The sequence below is a fragment of the Ursus arctos genome, unplaced genomic scaffold, assembly GCF_023065955.2.
Source record: "Ursus arctos isolate Adak ecotype North America unplaced genomic scaffold, UrsArc2.0 scaffold_5, whole genome shotgun sequence".
Lineage (NCBI taxonomy): Eukaryota > Metazoa > Chordata > Mammalia > Carnivora > Ursidae > Ursus > Ursus arctos.
Window position 1 is genome coordinate 21,833,225 of NW_026623067.1, and position 13,002 is coordinate 21,846,226.

A 13,002-nucleotide genomic window follows, 5' to 3' on the forward strand; every position below is an offset into this window, starting at 1 on the left:
ACTATCCTGCAGGAATATGTGAAAAAGTCTCTATTCCGTAAAGATTAAAAATAAGGATTCCCAAAAATGGTCAAGGGCAATGTTAGCTGTGCCTCAAGTGTGAGGCAACAGTATTGAGGAGGTGGCCTTGTAATGGGATGCAATGAACAATGTGCATCGATAGAATATAGGGTAACTATAGACACAGAATAGCCCAACATAGTGTCTCTACTTGGGGAAAAAAACTTAATGACCAAGTGAACTGATTCAGAGCAATGTGTTCATTAGTGAGGTAGGGCATAACATGGCAGCTCCATGAATCCCACAGCCCAAGAACGAGGTTAATTGAAACAGCCAAACCAAATAGGGATTAGTGTTGGGGGATGAGGCAAACTGTTAACCACACTGAGTCATGTAAGGACATAACTCTATTTTCCCTCTTTATCCTCAAAAACTTCCTTCTTACCATGCCAAATGGAAGACGTCCTTCTGCGGTAGGGAGTAAATTGAAAGAAAGCTTTACATAAAATTTGAGATTGGAGTTTTAAAGTAAACTGGACTAAGTCCTAAAGTGCAGTGGAAGGATTTTAGTAATTTAAAACTAATAGCAACGTTACAGAATTGTACTGAGATTTCAGTGAATAAGTTATGTATCAAAAGGCAATCCATGTGTGAGATGGATGACATATTTTAAATAGAAATCAATAACACTTTGTTTATTCTGAAATGATTTGGAATTCCTCCATAACTCCATTAATATAAATGCAGAGTTAAGTGAGAAAATTTGGCCATGATATTATATGAACTGAGAACAGAGTACTCTACCCTTGGTATTAGTAAAACTAAAATTATAAAGGATAAGGAGATGCTTCATGTAGCATGTTGGTTAAAGAATCAAAGAAAATCAGAAAAAAATTTCCAGTTGAGTAAGAAGGAAAATAAATTATATCAACGTGAATTAGTTACAGCTAAAGTGTTCAGATGGCTCTTGATAGCATTATATGCTTGTAATAGAAAAGAAAAAGGGTTTAAAATCACTCCTTGAAGAAGCTAGAAGTTTTGCATTGACACAAAGCTTAAGCATGTCCACAAAACAAATATTATAGATGAGTGGCAAAAATAGACAAGGCAAGAAACAACAATTGTTGGAGAGGATGTGGAGAAAGGGGATCCCTCCTACATTGTTGGTGGGAATGTAAGTTGGTACAGCCACTCTGGAAAACCGTGTGGAGGTCCCTTAAAAAGTTAAAAATTGAGCTACCCTATGACCCAGCCATTGCACTACTGGGTGTTTACCCCAAAGATACAGACATAGTGAAGAGAAGGGCCATATGCACCCCAGTGTTCATAGCAGCAATGTCCACAATAGCTAAATCGTGGAAGGAGCCGAGATGCCCTTCAACAGATGACTGGATTAAGAAGCTGTGGTCCATATATACAATGGAATATTACTCAGCAATCAGAAAGAACGAGTTCTCAACATTTGCTGCAACATGGACGGCACTGGAGGAGATTATGCTAAGTGAAATAAGTCAAGAAGAGAAAGACAACTATCATATAATTTCTCTCATCTATGGAACATAAGAACTAGGATGATCGGTAGGGGAAGAAAGGGATAAAGAAAGGGGGGTAATCAGAAGGGGGAATGAAGCATGAGAGACTATGGACTCTGAGAAACAAACTGAGGGCCTCAGAGGGGAGGGGGGTGGGGGAATGGGATAGGCCGGTGATGGGTAGTAAGGAGGGCACATATTGCATGGTGCCCTAGGTGTTATACGCAACTAATGAATCATCAGACTTTACATCGGAAACCGGGGATGTACTGTATGGTGACTAACATAATATAATAAAAAATCATTAAAAAAATAAGATGAGTGGAGGACCATAAGAGAAAAACAGGCAAACAGTAGAGAAAATTGACAAAGCCCAAAGATGGTTTAGTCATGAGATCAATAAGTTTATTAAATTCTTAGCTAAAGTGATCAAGGAAAAAATCAGATGAGAAATCAATAGCAGGAATGAAAGACGAGCTACCAATGCACATCTTACCAACTTAAAAACAATAATAAAATAATACAAAGTTGTTTGTACCCAAACAAATTAGATGTAATGGCAACATTATTGAAAGATATAAATTGAGGAAGAAGCAAATGAATTGAATAGTTTTGTATCTGTTAAAGACATTGAATTTTTAGTGTCAAAACCGTATGGGCTGATTATGTCCCCCTTAACATTCACGGGTTGAAATCCTAACCTCAAGTACCTTAGCAGATTTCCTTCCCAAACTCTATTCCTTTCTCACTTGTGTTCCCTGGTTAAAATATTTGGTCTGAAACAGAACCTGTAGATTCATCGGCCACCCACATACCATGAGAAACGGTCAAGGTGGCTGCAAATAAGGCTTCCCCAGGTCTCTTACTGGACATAAAATTTGTTGTTTTTAAGTTTCTGATAAGGTCAGCTTAAAATACACATAGACCCTGGAAGATTCACTAATCTGGGAGGAATGTACATTCTAAGTCCATTCTGAGGAACTCAGAAGTAAATATTACCCTTAATTAACATGTTACTTTCAGAGAAGGTGACTGCATTCAGTTATTGTGCACGCTGGGCAAGGTTCCTTACCTGAAACACCCCGACACATTCTGTTATTACAGAGGAAGTACTTTCTATCCTTGGTCTCTTTATTACGTCAGAAGATCAGCAATGGCTTTTGTCTTCCCTATAATGTTCAGGGCTGGTGGCCACACTTTGTTACACAATAACACAAGAAAGCCAGAGGCCAGGGTGCTCAAAAATGCACCCCAAATCCCTAAGTATAGACCACAGCATGCAAATTAATATTCACGGTATCTGCTGCAAATCCTAGTAAGTAATAATTCTTCAGGTTTTTAGCATGTGCTAGAGACTGCATTAAGGAAGTTCCACATCAAATCTCATTCCAACATAAGTCTGTGAGGTGGGTAAAATTCTTAAGTATCTTTTACAGAAGAAAGGGCGGTACAGGAAGGTTAAGAAATGTGACTGAAGGCTTCACAGAATGTGAAGGATCCATAACTGGAAATTAAGCCTCTGACTATTCTGTCCTCCATTTCAGACATAAAATAAATGTGAGAGGTATCTGTTTTCTTTATATAATTTTTTTTAGCATACTCTGTTCTAATTTTCCATTAGCAATAAATTCACCAGGACCTAAGTAAGTCAGAGAACCCCAGTGTCTAAGGAAATGATGCCATGAGGGGTCAGCTACACGGTAAATGTTGTTTATCTGTCTTTTCTATCAAATAGGGTGACTAATGGGACTTAGAGCCCAACCCGAGCCTAGTAAAATGGGTTCCAATCAATTACCCATAAGCCCTCACATGTCTGGATTCTTAAACCTCTGGAAATAGCTGGCTGAGTTTCCTATGTGCAGTCCTCCCCGCTAGGTGTGATGAGCATAGAGTGGGGTTGGGGTGAAGGAGTTCTCAGGAATGCCTGAAATGGGTTTTGTGGATTTGAGGAAATAGCAGAATGTAGCCTCTCTATTCAACTATCTCCCCAATAAGCTTGAAACATTTTCCACAATTGCAAAAATGAAAGAAAAGTGTGGCATCTTCTGTTACCATGAAGATACTTTACAGAGGAAGTGGTGGAGTGGATACAGTTGGCCAGCTGTGCCTCACTGGGTCTACTTTTCCTAAACTTCCCCATGGGAATTTCCTTCAGTAAGTCCCAGTTGCTTCAATTCTCCTTGGAGAGAAGTCCACAGAGCTGTTGTACTAGGTACATTTTCCCAGGGGCCATCAGCTGTCTGTCCATGTGCTGTAAACAGAGTTGACAGTGTCTCAGGTCACAGAATTTCTCTTTCAGTCTGGGGAAGGAATTCAGGTCTGTCAGTATTGAAGCCACTTTGACATACTCTTTCCAGAACTTTAATTTGTGTGCATGTAAATCATGTGATATTTAAAGATGTTATTAAAAGTGAGTGATTTCATATTATGATGGCTATTCCTGTCAGGAAAGCTTTCTAAAAGATACCAGATGTGAATTAAACTCTCCAAGGGAAATCAGTCTTGTTTCTTGGTCTGTCACATGATAAAATGTCAAAGGGAAGATAAGGAAACAAATTGGTTAAGATGGCATATTTGGCATGATGGAACTTTGAGGTTTTAGCTACACGAACAGATTAGATCAAAATGGAGCTTAAAACTCTGATTTAATTTCACCTGCCTTGCCGGTCTAGAGGCAGGCTGAGCTGGGTCCTAACATTCAGTGCCATAAAAAAAGATAACACAAAACTTTTCTACTTGGTCTCCAAGGTGCGATCAATAATTTTCCTTGAGGTGCTCTCTGCCTTTCAAAACAAGGCTTTGTGCCATGTTTATGCCTAAGTTAAAGGGGAAAAAAAATTAGATAAAATGCTACAACCACTTGTTTCCCTTGATATACTTTGTTTCTCAGGAGTAAGAAGTATTTTTCTCCATAATATACTATCAGCCCATCTGGGCACATCTGGGCAAGTATTTTCATTGTTTAAAGTTACAGCAGTTTGAATATAATATTCAAAGTAGGAAGATGGGGGCGCCTGGGTGGCACAGCTGTTAAGGGTCTGCCTTCGGCTCAGGGTGTGATCCTGGCATTATGGGATCGAGCCCCACATCAGGCTCCTCCGCTATGAGCCTGCTTCTTCCTCTTCCACTCCCCCTGCTTGTGTTCCCTCTCTCGCTGGCTGTCTCTATCTCTGTCAAATAAATAAATAAAATCTTTAAAAAAACAAAAAAAACCAAAAACAAAGTAGGAAGATGATCTCTTCTCTCACTAAATTTTTGTTGACATCTTAAAAAAATAATGAAAAATATAATGGAGTTTGATCTTTATGAATTGAAATCTGTAGGGTTATCAAATATGGATGATAGGTAATTGTATCGATGTTTACATGGGCCTTACATCAGGAAAACGTGATCTTAAGTAGGGAAGATTGCTTCTGGGAGCCCATTAGAATACAAAGGTGGCAACAAGGACATATATGTGTATTGACACAGGTGAAGATTTTTGAGAGAAGAATCTTTGAGATAAAAAAGATGTTGCTTGCACTCAATTTTCCCAAAATTATAAAATCTTGTAGCAGAGAAAAATTAAACACTCTAAACAGTATAAATAAGTTGGTCACGAGTAGGACTGTATTGAACATAAATTATTTTCGTTATAATCCTGAAATATGTTTTTAAAGAAGCATTCATTGCTCCAGGTGCCATTTGAAATTGGTTGTTCACAGATTCAATATATTTCTGGGATTTTGAATATTAAGTCAAGAGAGGAAAAACAATTCCCTATTTAGAGTTAGAGGTCTTTTTTTTTTTTTTTCTTCCACCCAAAGGTACTTGTTTTCCGCTCATCTGTATCTTCATCAGGGAAAAGACAATGTTGTGGACTTTTTTGCTAGGAGGATTTAAAATAATCATCTGAATGGATTCATTGTAACAGCAAAAGAAAAAAAATTACATTCATATCCCTGTGAAATAAGTTTTTATTGAGTGGTATAAAGTTTTTTGAAACAAAACACCAAGCAAGATCTATTGTCTGCATTTTTTTTTTAATACTCTAATGTGATTTAAAGCTTTTCTCTTTATCACGTGGTGCCTTGGCCTTGGTTAAATAAAAACTATTCTTGAAAACACACAGTATATGTGCTCTCTAGTCACATAACTCCTATCGATACGTGTTGTTTTTCATGAGAATGAATAGAAAGGACGTTGAATATGACAGCTGATGGTTTCCGTGAGTCGAGTAAAAGGGTAGATGTGCAGAGACATTGCCAGACAAACTCTTTAGGTCCAGACGTTCACTAAACTTATTTGGAGTTAGGATGATTAATAAAACACTGTGCAAAATTACTAGGTACCAAGTTGTTCTAAACATGAGTATATTTATGAACAAAATTAACAAAATACACAACGTGTACGTAAGTGAATAATAGAGAAAGGCAGCTGTATTGTGGGATAAGTCAGTCCAAAGTTATGATTCCTTAGGGTGAGTTATTGTTTCTATGTTTATAGATTACTTGACTACTCTCTTAACAGGTGTCTGTTGGGGTAACTATTGATAGTTCTTACCATGAAAGGTGTGTTGGTTCTAGTGGGAGCATATTTCCTGCTTCGAAAGTTGGCATTAGTTTGCTGGAGCAGACTGGGTGGCTTATACAACAGAGGGTGATTTCCTCACAGTTTCGAAGCTAGAAGCCCAAAATCAGGCTTTTGGGATATGGGTTGCCTCTGAGACCTCTTTCGTGGCAATCTTTTCCGTGTCTTCATATGCCCTTCTCTTTGCACAGAGAGATGTCTGTGTCCTAATTTACTCTTCTTATGAAGATACCGGCCATACTGGGGTAGAGCCCACTTGAAAGACTTCATTTGAACTTAATTGCTGCTTTAAAGATCTATCTCCGAATCTAGTTCTATTTTGAGGGACTGGGTGTTAGGACTTCACCATACATAATTAGGGGAAGCTCCTGCTTAGCCTATAACAATGACCCTGTGTCTTTTCTTCTGGGCTTGGCTTCTGTCCCCAGAGCTGTGTGATTCAGACCAGGAACAAAAACCTTCCTAAGTGGGGTTGACCATGATTCATAGTCTGTCAGTTGGGGTGCCTCGGCACCCGGGCCACTCCCTCATTCTGCTGTTCACTGCTGACTCTAGGGGGAGCGTGGATTTCTTTTTCCCCAGTGATCCAAGGCTCTAAAAATGCGCATGCACAGCTCCCAGTACAGCTGTTCTCTGCCACAAGGCGAGAAGACCTCTTCAGCAAAAGAAAATAAGGGTAGGCAGATGGGAGCTGGGATGAGAGGCAGAGAAAGGGAGTCCTGACAGCTTTGCACTTCCCGCAGGAGTTCCACAGTTGCTTTGTTGTGTGTGTTGGTGGTAGGAGCTGGTGAATTCTCCTTTGTTTTGGCTGAGTTAATACACAGTACGTAATAACCATTAGTAAGCATTCAAACTACATAAGCCTGTGGGTCTAAATCTTTTTTTTTTTCTTTTTTGGCATATTGGAGAGATATATGTGTATTGCGCTTACTAATCCTTTTTCACAGGGGCAAATGAAAAATAGAGAAGGGCCCGTGGTAGCACCTGATACCACTACAGTTCAGTTTCCAAATGATCCTGAATCTTTTAGTTTTACCTCCGTAAGGACTCGGTGTGAAATTTATTTGAGGTGGGTAGATTGGGGGTCTACCCAAATATTATGTATCCACCACAGTCTTCATCTACACATTTTTGGTTAATCTGGGAACAAATGGGTGAAGTAATAGAATAATTTAGAGTATCAGAAAAGAAAACCCTCTGTAACATGAAACGCGCCTCGCAAGTATTCCGTTACTATATAGCTAATGTCAATTTAGAGGTGGTGGTTTTAGATGGTAATCTGTGTACCTCGTGGAGTGAGGAAGAGGATGATTGGATTTATTAAATATGCTTAAAGCCTGGAGGTGCCACAGATACCACATTATGCCACAAATTGAGTATATCGTTCCGAGAAATGCTACCCACACATGGTTCTCAAGTACTTCTTCATGAGCACCAATACAAGGAAGTATTGAATGATGATACCGTACGCCTGGTACCAAAATAACACTGGATATTAAAATAACACTAAAATAACACTGTATGTTAACTACACTGAATTTAAAAGGGGGGAAAAAGGAGTTCAAGTAGGAACAAAGAGGAAGGAGGCACCTCTTGGGCTTTTCCTCTTCCTCTTCTTCCTCCTCCTGCTCTAGGCAAGCAAGAGCTTCGACACGAACACCTGTTGCCCAGAAAGTTCCCCTTGTGTTTCTCTTTCTCTCTGTAGCTGCATAGGAAGCAAGAAATGAACCCCCCCCCCCAAAAAAAAAAACCAACAACCCACAAAAGAACAAAACCCTATATCTTAAGATCAGCATGTATATGTAAGATTGGAGGGAAGTAGCCTAGGATAGTAAGGTGCTCCTTGGTGCCTCAAAATCCAGATCCTTTTGGGAGCACCTGGGTGGCTCAGTCAGTTAGCATCTGCCTTAAACTCAGGTCAGGATCCCTGGGTGCTGGGTTTGAGTCCCACATCGGGCTCCGTGCTCAGCGGGGAGTCTGCTTCTCCCTCTGCCCCTCCCCTGCTTATGTTCTCTCTCTGTCAAATAAAATACTTTTTAAAAACAAAAAACGAAACAAAACAAACCTGGATCCTTTTTTCTTGGTGCTGGGCTGGATATTGATGATCCATGGTGTTGGGGCCAAACCCAGATTGCCAGCTGCTTTTGTAAATACCTTTATTGGTACACAGCCACCTCCATTGCCTTATATATTGTCTGTGATGATTTTCCCACGGCAACCAGAGGGTATATTCAACAGAGACTCTGTGGACTACAAAGTTTAAAAAATGTATTCTGTAGCCCTCTAGAGAAAAGGTTTTCCAATGCCTCTGTTAAGCCATCTTTAGCACAAGGCTGTCTTTCATGGTTCAAAGATTGTTTGAGTTCCAGACTCGATGTTCATCTTCAAAGTAGCTAAAAAAGGAATGGAGCAAAGATCATAATTCCTTTGCTCTTTCAGAACACTCCTTGTGTGTCCCTCGTGACTTTGTGGCTGCCTTTGACTTTGTGAGAAATTAGTCTTAAAGCCATGGCCATCTGGAAAACATGATGGGAAATGTGAACTTTAGTCCACATGTCAAACTTCCCCCAAAATGGCAGCCTCCAGTATCTTCTGCTTTAAGATGTTGACAGAGTCCTTGCTGTGCAGTCTTGAGGTCCTCACCACGAACTAAATTACGAAGTTAACCACCAGCAAAACTCCCATTATAAAACAGCACTTAACAGGGGAAGGGAAGGGAATGGATGAAAGTGGTCAAAGGGTGAGAACCTCTAGTTTTAAGATGGATGACTAGTGGGGATGGAATATATGTCATGGTGACTACAGTTAACAGTACTGTATTGTATATTTGAAAGATGCTACAAGTAGATCTTAAGAATTACCAACACAAGGAAAAAAAATGCAACCATGTGAGGTGAGGGGTGTTAACTTATCGTCATAATGATTTTGCAGTCTATACATTTTTTAAATTGTACAGTTTGAACTAACAGTGTTATATGCCAATTACAGCTTAGTAAACTGAAACATGAGTCAAAAGGGAACATATATTAATAAAAAATGGAGAAGACATAGGGAAGTAGAACATATACATAGCTGTTATCGTCCTTTTTTTTTTTTTTTTTTTTTTCTGCCACTGGTCTCAAGGCAATAATGTATTCTCCTTTCCACGATACACTATGAACAACTGCTTTGCTTTCAGCCATCATTTTGACCAATCCAATAGGCTTTCTGGCTTAGTTTACCTAAACCTTTTTCCTGAGGGATCGGATCCTTCTTTTATTGGGTTTCTGTAGACTTCCATTAACCTTAACCACTGAATAGGACAGTGTGAGGAGATGCCCCAGAGGGTCCTGCAGATGTCAAATAGAGAGGCACAGATGTAGATACTTACAAAAAATATGTAGATAGATATCAGGGGTTCTCAGTAGAGGCATCATTAATATCATGAGCTGCATAATACCCATTTTTTGGAAAGGTATGTTAAAGTCTCCCACTCAGTCTCTCCATCTGTTTTGGTCTGTTTTGGCTTTCATTTTTAAAATTTTAATTGCAATATAGTTAGCATACAGTATTATATTAGTTTCAGGTGTACAATATAGTGGTTCAACAGTTCTGTATATTTATTACTCAGTGCTTATCACAGAAAGTATACTCTTAATCCCCTTCACCTATTTCACCCACTCACCTCCCTTCCCTCTGGTAACCATCTGTTAGTTCTCTATAGTTAAGACTCGGCTTCTTGGTCTGACTTTTTTTCCCCCTTTGTTCATGTATTTTGTTTCTTACCTTCCACATATGAGTGAAATCATAAGGTGTTTGACTTATTTGGCTCAGCATTATACTCTGGAGATCCATCCATGATGTCCTGGGTGAATATTACTCCTGTTATATTTAAAGATGCTTAATTTTTCATATATATATAGTAAAATATGCATTTAAAGTTTTTGATTTCTATACCAACTCCTTGTAGTTATGTAGCATATATAGATATTTATGACAAAGATTATAAATCTGTAGAGAGATAGAGGCAGAGACTGAGAGGTAGCAGATAAAAATCTACAATTTTTTAATATAAAGTCCTCTGTTTCCTTCTTTTGACTTCCTTAGGTCTGTATGCGTCCCCTTTCCCTCATTCAACAGAAAAGAAGACCAGTCTTGTGGCCCACCTTCAAAAACGAAGGAAATTCCTTATTTCAGGATGAACCTTAAGGAAGGGAGCAAATGAGTTGTGAGTACTTCATACTTTTCAATATGATATTTTCTACATATTAATTTGAAAAGACAATTGAAAGGATGAGCTCCTACTTCAGTAATATTAACTCAGCAGAGAGCTGGAAACAGGATGTACCAGCAACACAGAAAAACTTACAAGGTGGTCAACTAGATCCTCGCTTTCGTGCAACCCCAGAGCCAGGTGGTGGTATATGGTGGCAGCGTTGCCGAATGGATTATGAATTGGTGCTAAGGGACATAACTTGATAGGAGCCCCTGATTTATTTGTCAAGAACATAAAGTGTATAGAGATGAATTGGTGTTTTGCTGTCTGTTGTAGAGAACAAACGAGCCCAGGATTTAATGGTTTTAAGCCGCCATGTATTTTCACTTAGGTGTTGGTGAGTCAGGAATCTGGAGAGAATTTCTCTGGCAGATTCCTTTCTGATTCACAAGGTATTCGTTGCCTGAGCTGGGGTTAGACGGTCTGCTTCCAAGTTGCCTTCATCCCTCTTTACCAGGATCAGACAAACCCGGTAGAAAGATAAAAAGGTTAAACTTTGTGAACGTGAACAAAAATCCTTTCATTCTATGCTCCTTTGAAATAGAGTAATTGGTCATTTATTATTATCTTGGGAGTGTATTAGGAATTATCTGAATCTTTAGGTATCTGTTAATACAGTTTACAATAGATGGGTAAGGATGAGAAAATTCGTATGATCGTCTTCATAGACACTTTAGAATTCAAGAACATTTCTAAATAAAAATTTTAGCAATTTAAAGAGCTATTTCCTCACTTGGTATAGACTGTCTAACCGAATGCCACATCAAATGATATAAAAAATCAAAATTTTGTACATATAAACTTTAAAATTATTACAAAGGGTGCCCAACATCACCACCGTGATTTTACTGTGATTTTTTTAGAGGCTTTAACAAGTTTCTGCAACTTTTTCCATCCCTTCAGTCATATAAACGAACAAGCTCTTGACTGTTGTAGCCTTGCTCTCTCAAACCTCCTTTCATTTATTTGCATAGATCTCTTCTGCTTTTTCTGACGGGGGACTTCAAAATCCCCTTCCACTTCTCAGCACAAGTTTTATCCCTTTTGTAAATTTTCCTTGACTCCTTCAGAGTTGTTAAACTCAGTCTCTCTGACCCTTTTCTCTGTCGCTCTTGAAACCGAATTGTAATTATGTTTTAATGTCAGCTTTTTCCCCACCAGAATAAGTGCTCTTTGAGGGCAGGGACAAAACATTAATCACTGCCTACCTGAAACTTTACACAGTGACCGGTGAATTGTGGAGCTTAAATGGAGGCTTTTAAAACTAAAAATAAATCCACAAAGCTTACATTGTGCTTTTAAAGGAACTTGATATTTTTCTCCTCAAAATCTTGATAGGTTTCTCCGTAAAATTACATGGTGTATTTGTTTGTCATATATATATATATATATATATATCAATATACGGTTCTTACATTTTAGATGTGATGTAAGCTCCTATACTCCCTACTGTGTGGTGATGGGAAAATGATTGTCATTCTCTTGTAAGTAAATAATTATTTCTGTTAGAGCCTCTGTTATCTCATATATCAGTTAATGCATATATTTGCAAAGTAAGGTGGTTTTGAATAACCATCTTTGGAAAGGCAATAGAAGTTACCTCTAAGAGGTAACTTAATACAAAAAAATACCATGTTAGAAAAAATAACCATGTCTTTAGAAAGATATGGAGCCTAGAGTGGTTGGCAAAATTGGTTTGACAGTTTCTTCAATACGTAGATAGATAGAACTGTATAATGTATGTACAGTATAAAAATTTTATATAGTATGCATCATATATATAGTAAATGTTTATACTGTATATTTTATTATACAAGGCACGTACAATGTATATTATGTATACAATATATATGCTATGCATTTATTGTATAAATGTGTATATCTGTGCATCAATGATCTATACATACATTATTTTTCTTTCAAGTTGAATAGTAAGTGCATTTCACGTCCTAGTATGATGTTAAATGATGCTCTTATTTGGTTTCTTCAAATGATGATACAAAACAGTTAATATCATTGAGATAGGTGGGGATGGATCAAGGTCAATAATCCCATATACTGATAGTGAAGAAAGAAATAAAATAAAAAATGGGGCCAGGTAGGCTTCGGAGGTGGCACTGTGAAGTGTAAGGGTGAACACGTGAGAAGAAGGGTGAACACAGGAGGATGACTTGGGCTGATGATTAGTTATTGCCCACGCGAGCTTATTTGACCACAGTGCTGTCCCCTGGGGTAGAGCCTCAGCCTCACGTTGGGGCACCCTGGCAGCGGAGCACCTGTGCCCCTTTTCTCTTTTTGGCACATCTGCAATTATGGCCGACTCCAAGCAAGCTTAAAATGGCGGATGAGTCTTTTGAACATGATGCAAGACTTGAGATTCTCATGTGTCATTCGTGCCTGGGACATTCACGCCTAAATAATCTTGAAAGACCAAAAGCATAGACAATCTTCAGAAACTGAAAACTGTCCTCAGATTTTCACCATTGTGTGCATTCAGTTAACTGTCTCATTACATAAGCACAACTCTTTCATTGAAAACTGTACTTTTTACATTATTTTTCAACAGAATTATCTTCTCTGCGTCATTCATGCAGAATGTGTTCATAGAGATAGTTGCTTTTACAAAAAAAAAAAAGAACAGGAAAA

The 13,002-nt window shown here is 38.5% G+C and overlaps 1 long non-coding RNA gene across 1 annotated transcript in view; it reads left to right on the forward strand.

The window, feature by feature from the left end:
* Positions 1 to 13,002, forward strand: part of LOC130542779 (uncharacterized) — a 209,943-nt gene that overhangs the window by 48,581 nt on the left and 148,360 nt on the right. The window contains exon 3 of the long non-coding RNA XR_008957578.1: positions 10,188 to 10,308. This is a non-coding gene — a long non-coding RNA (uncharacterized LOC130542779). The remainder of the gene's footprint in view (positions 1 to 10,187; positions 10,309 to 13,002) is intronic.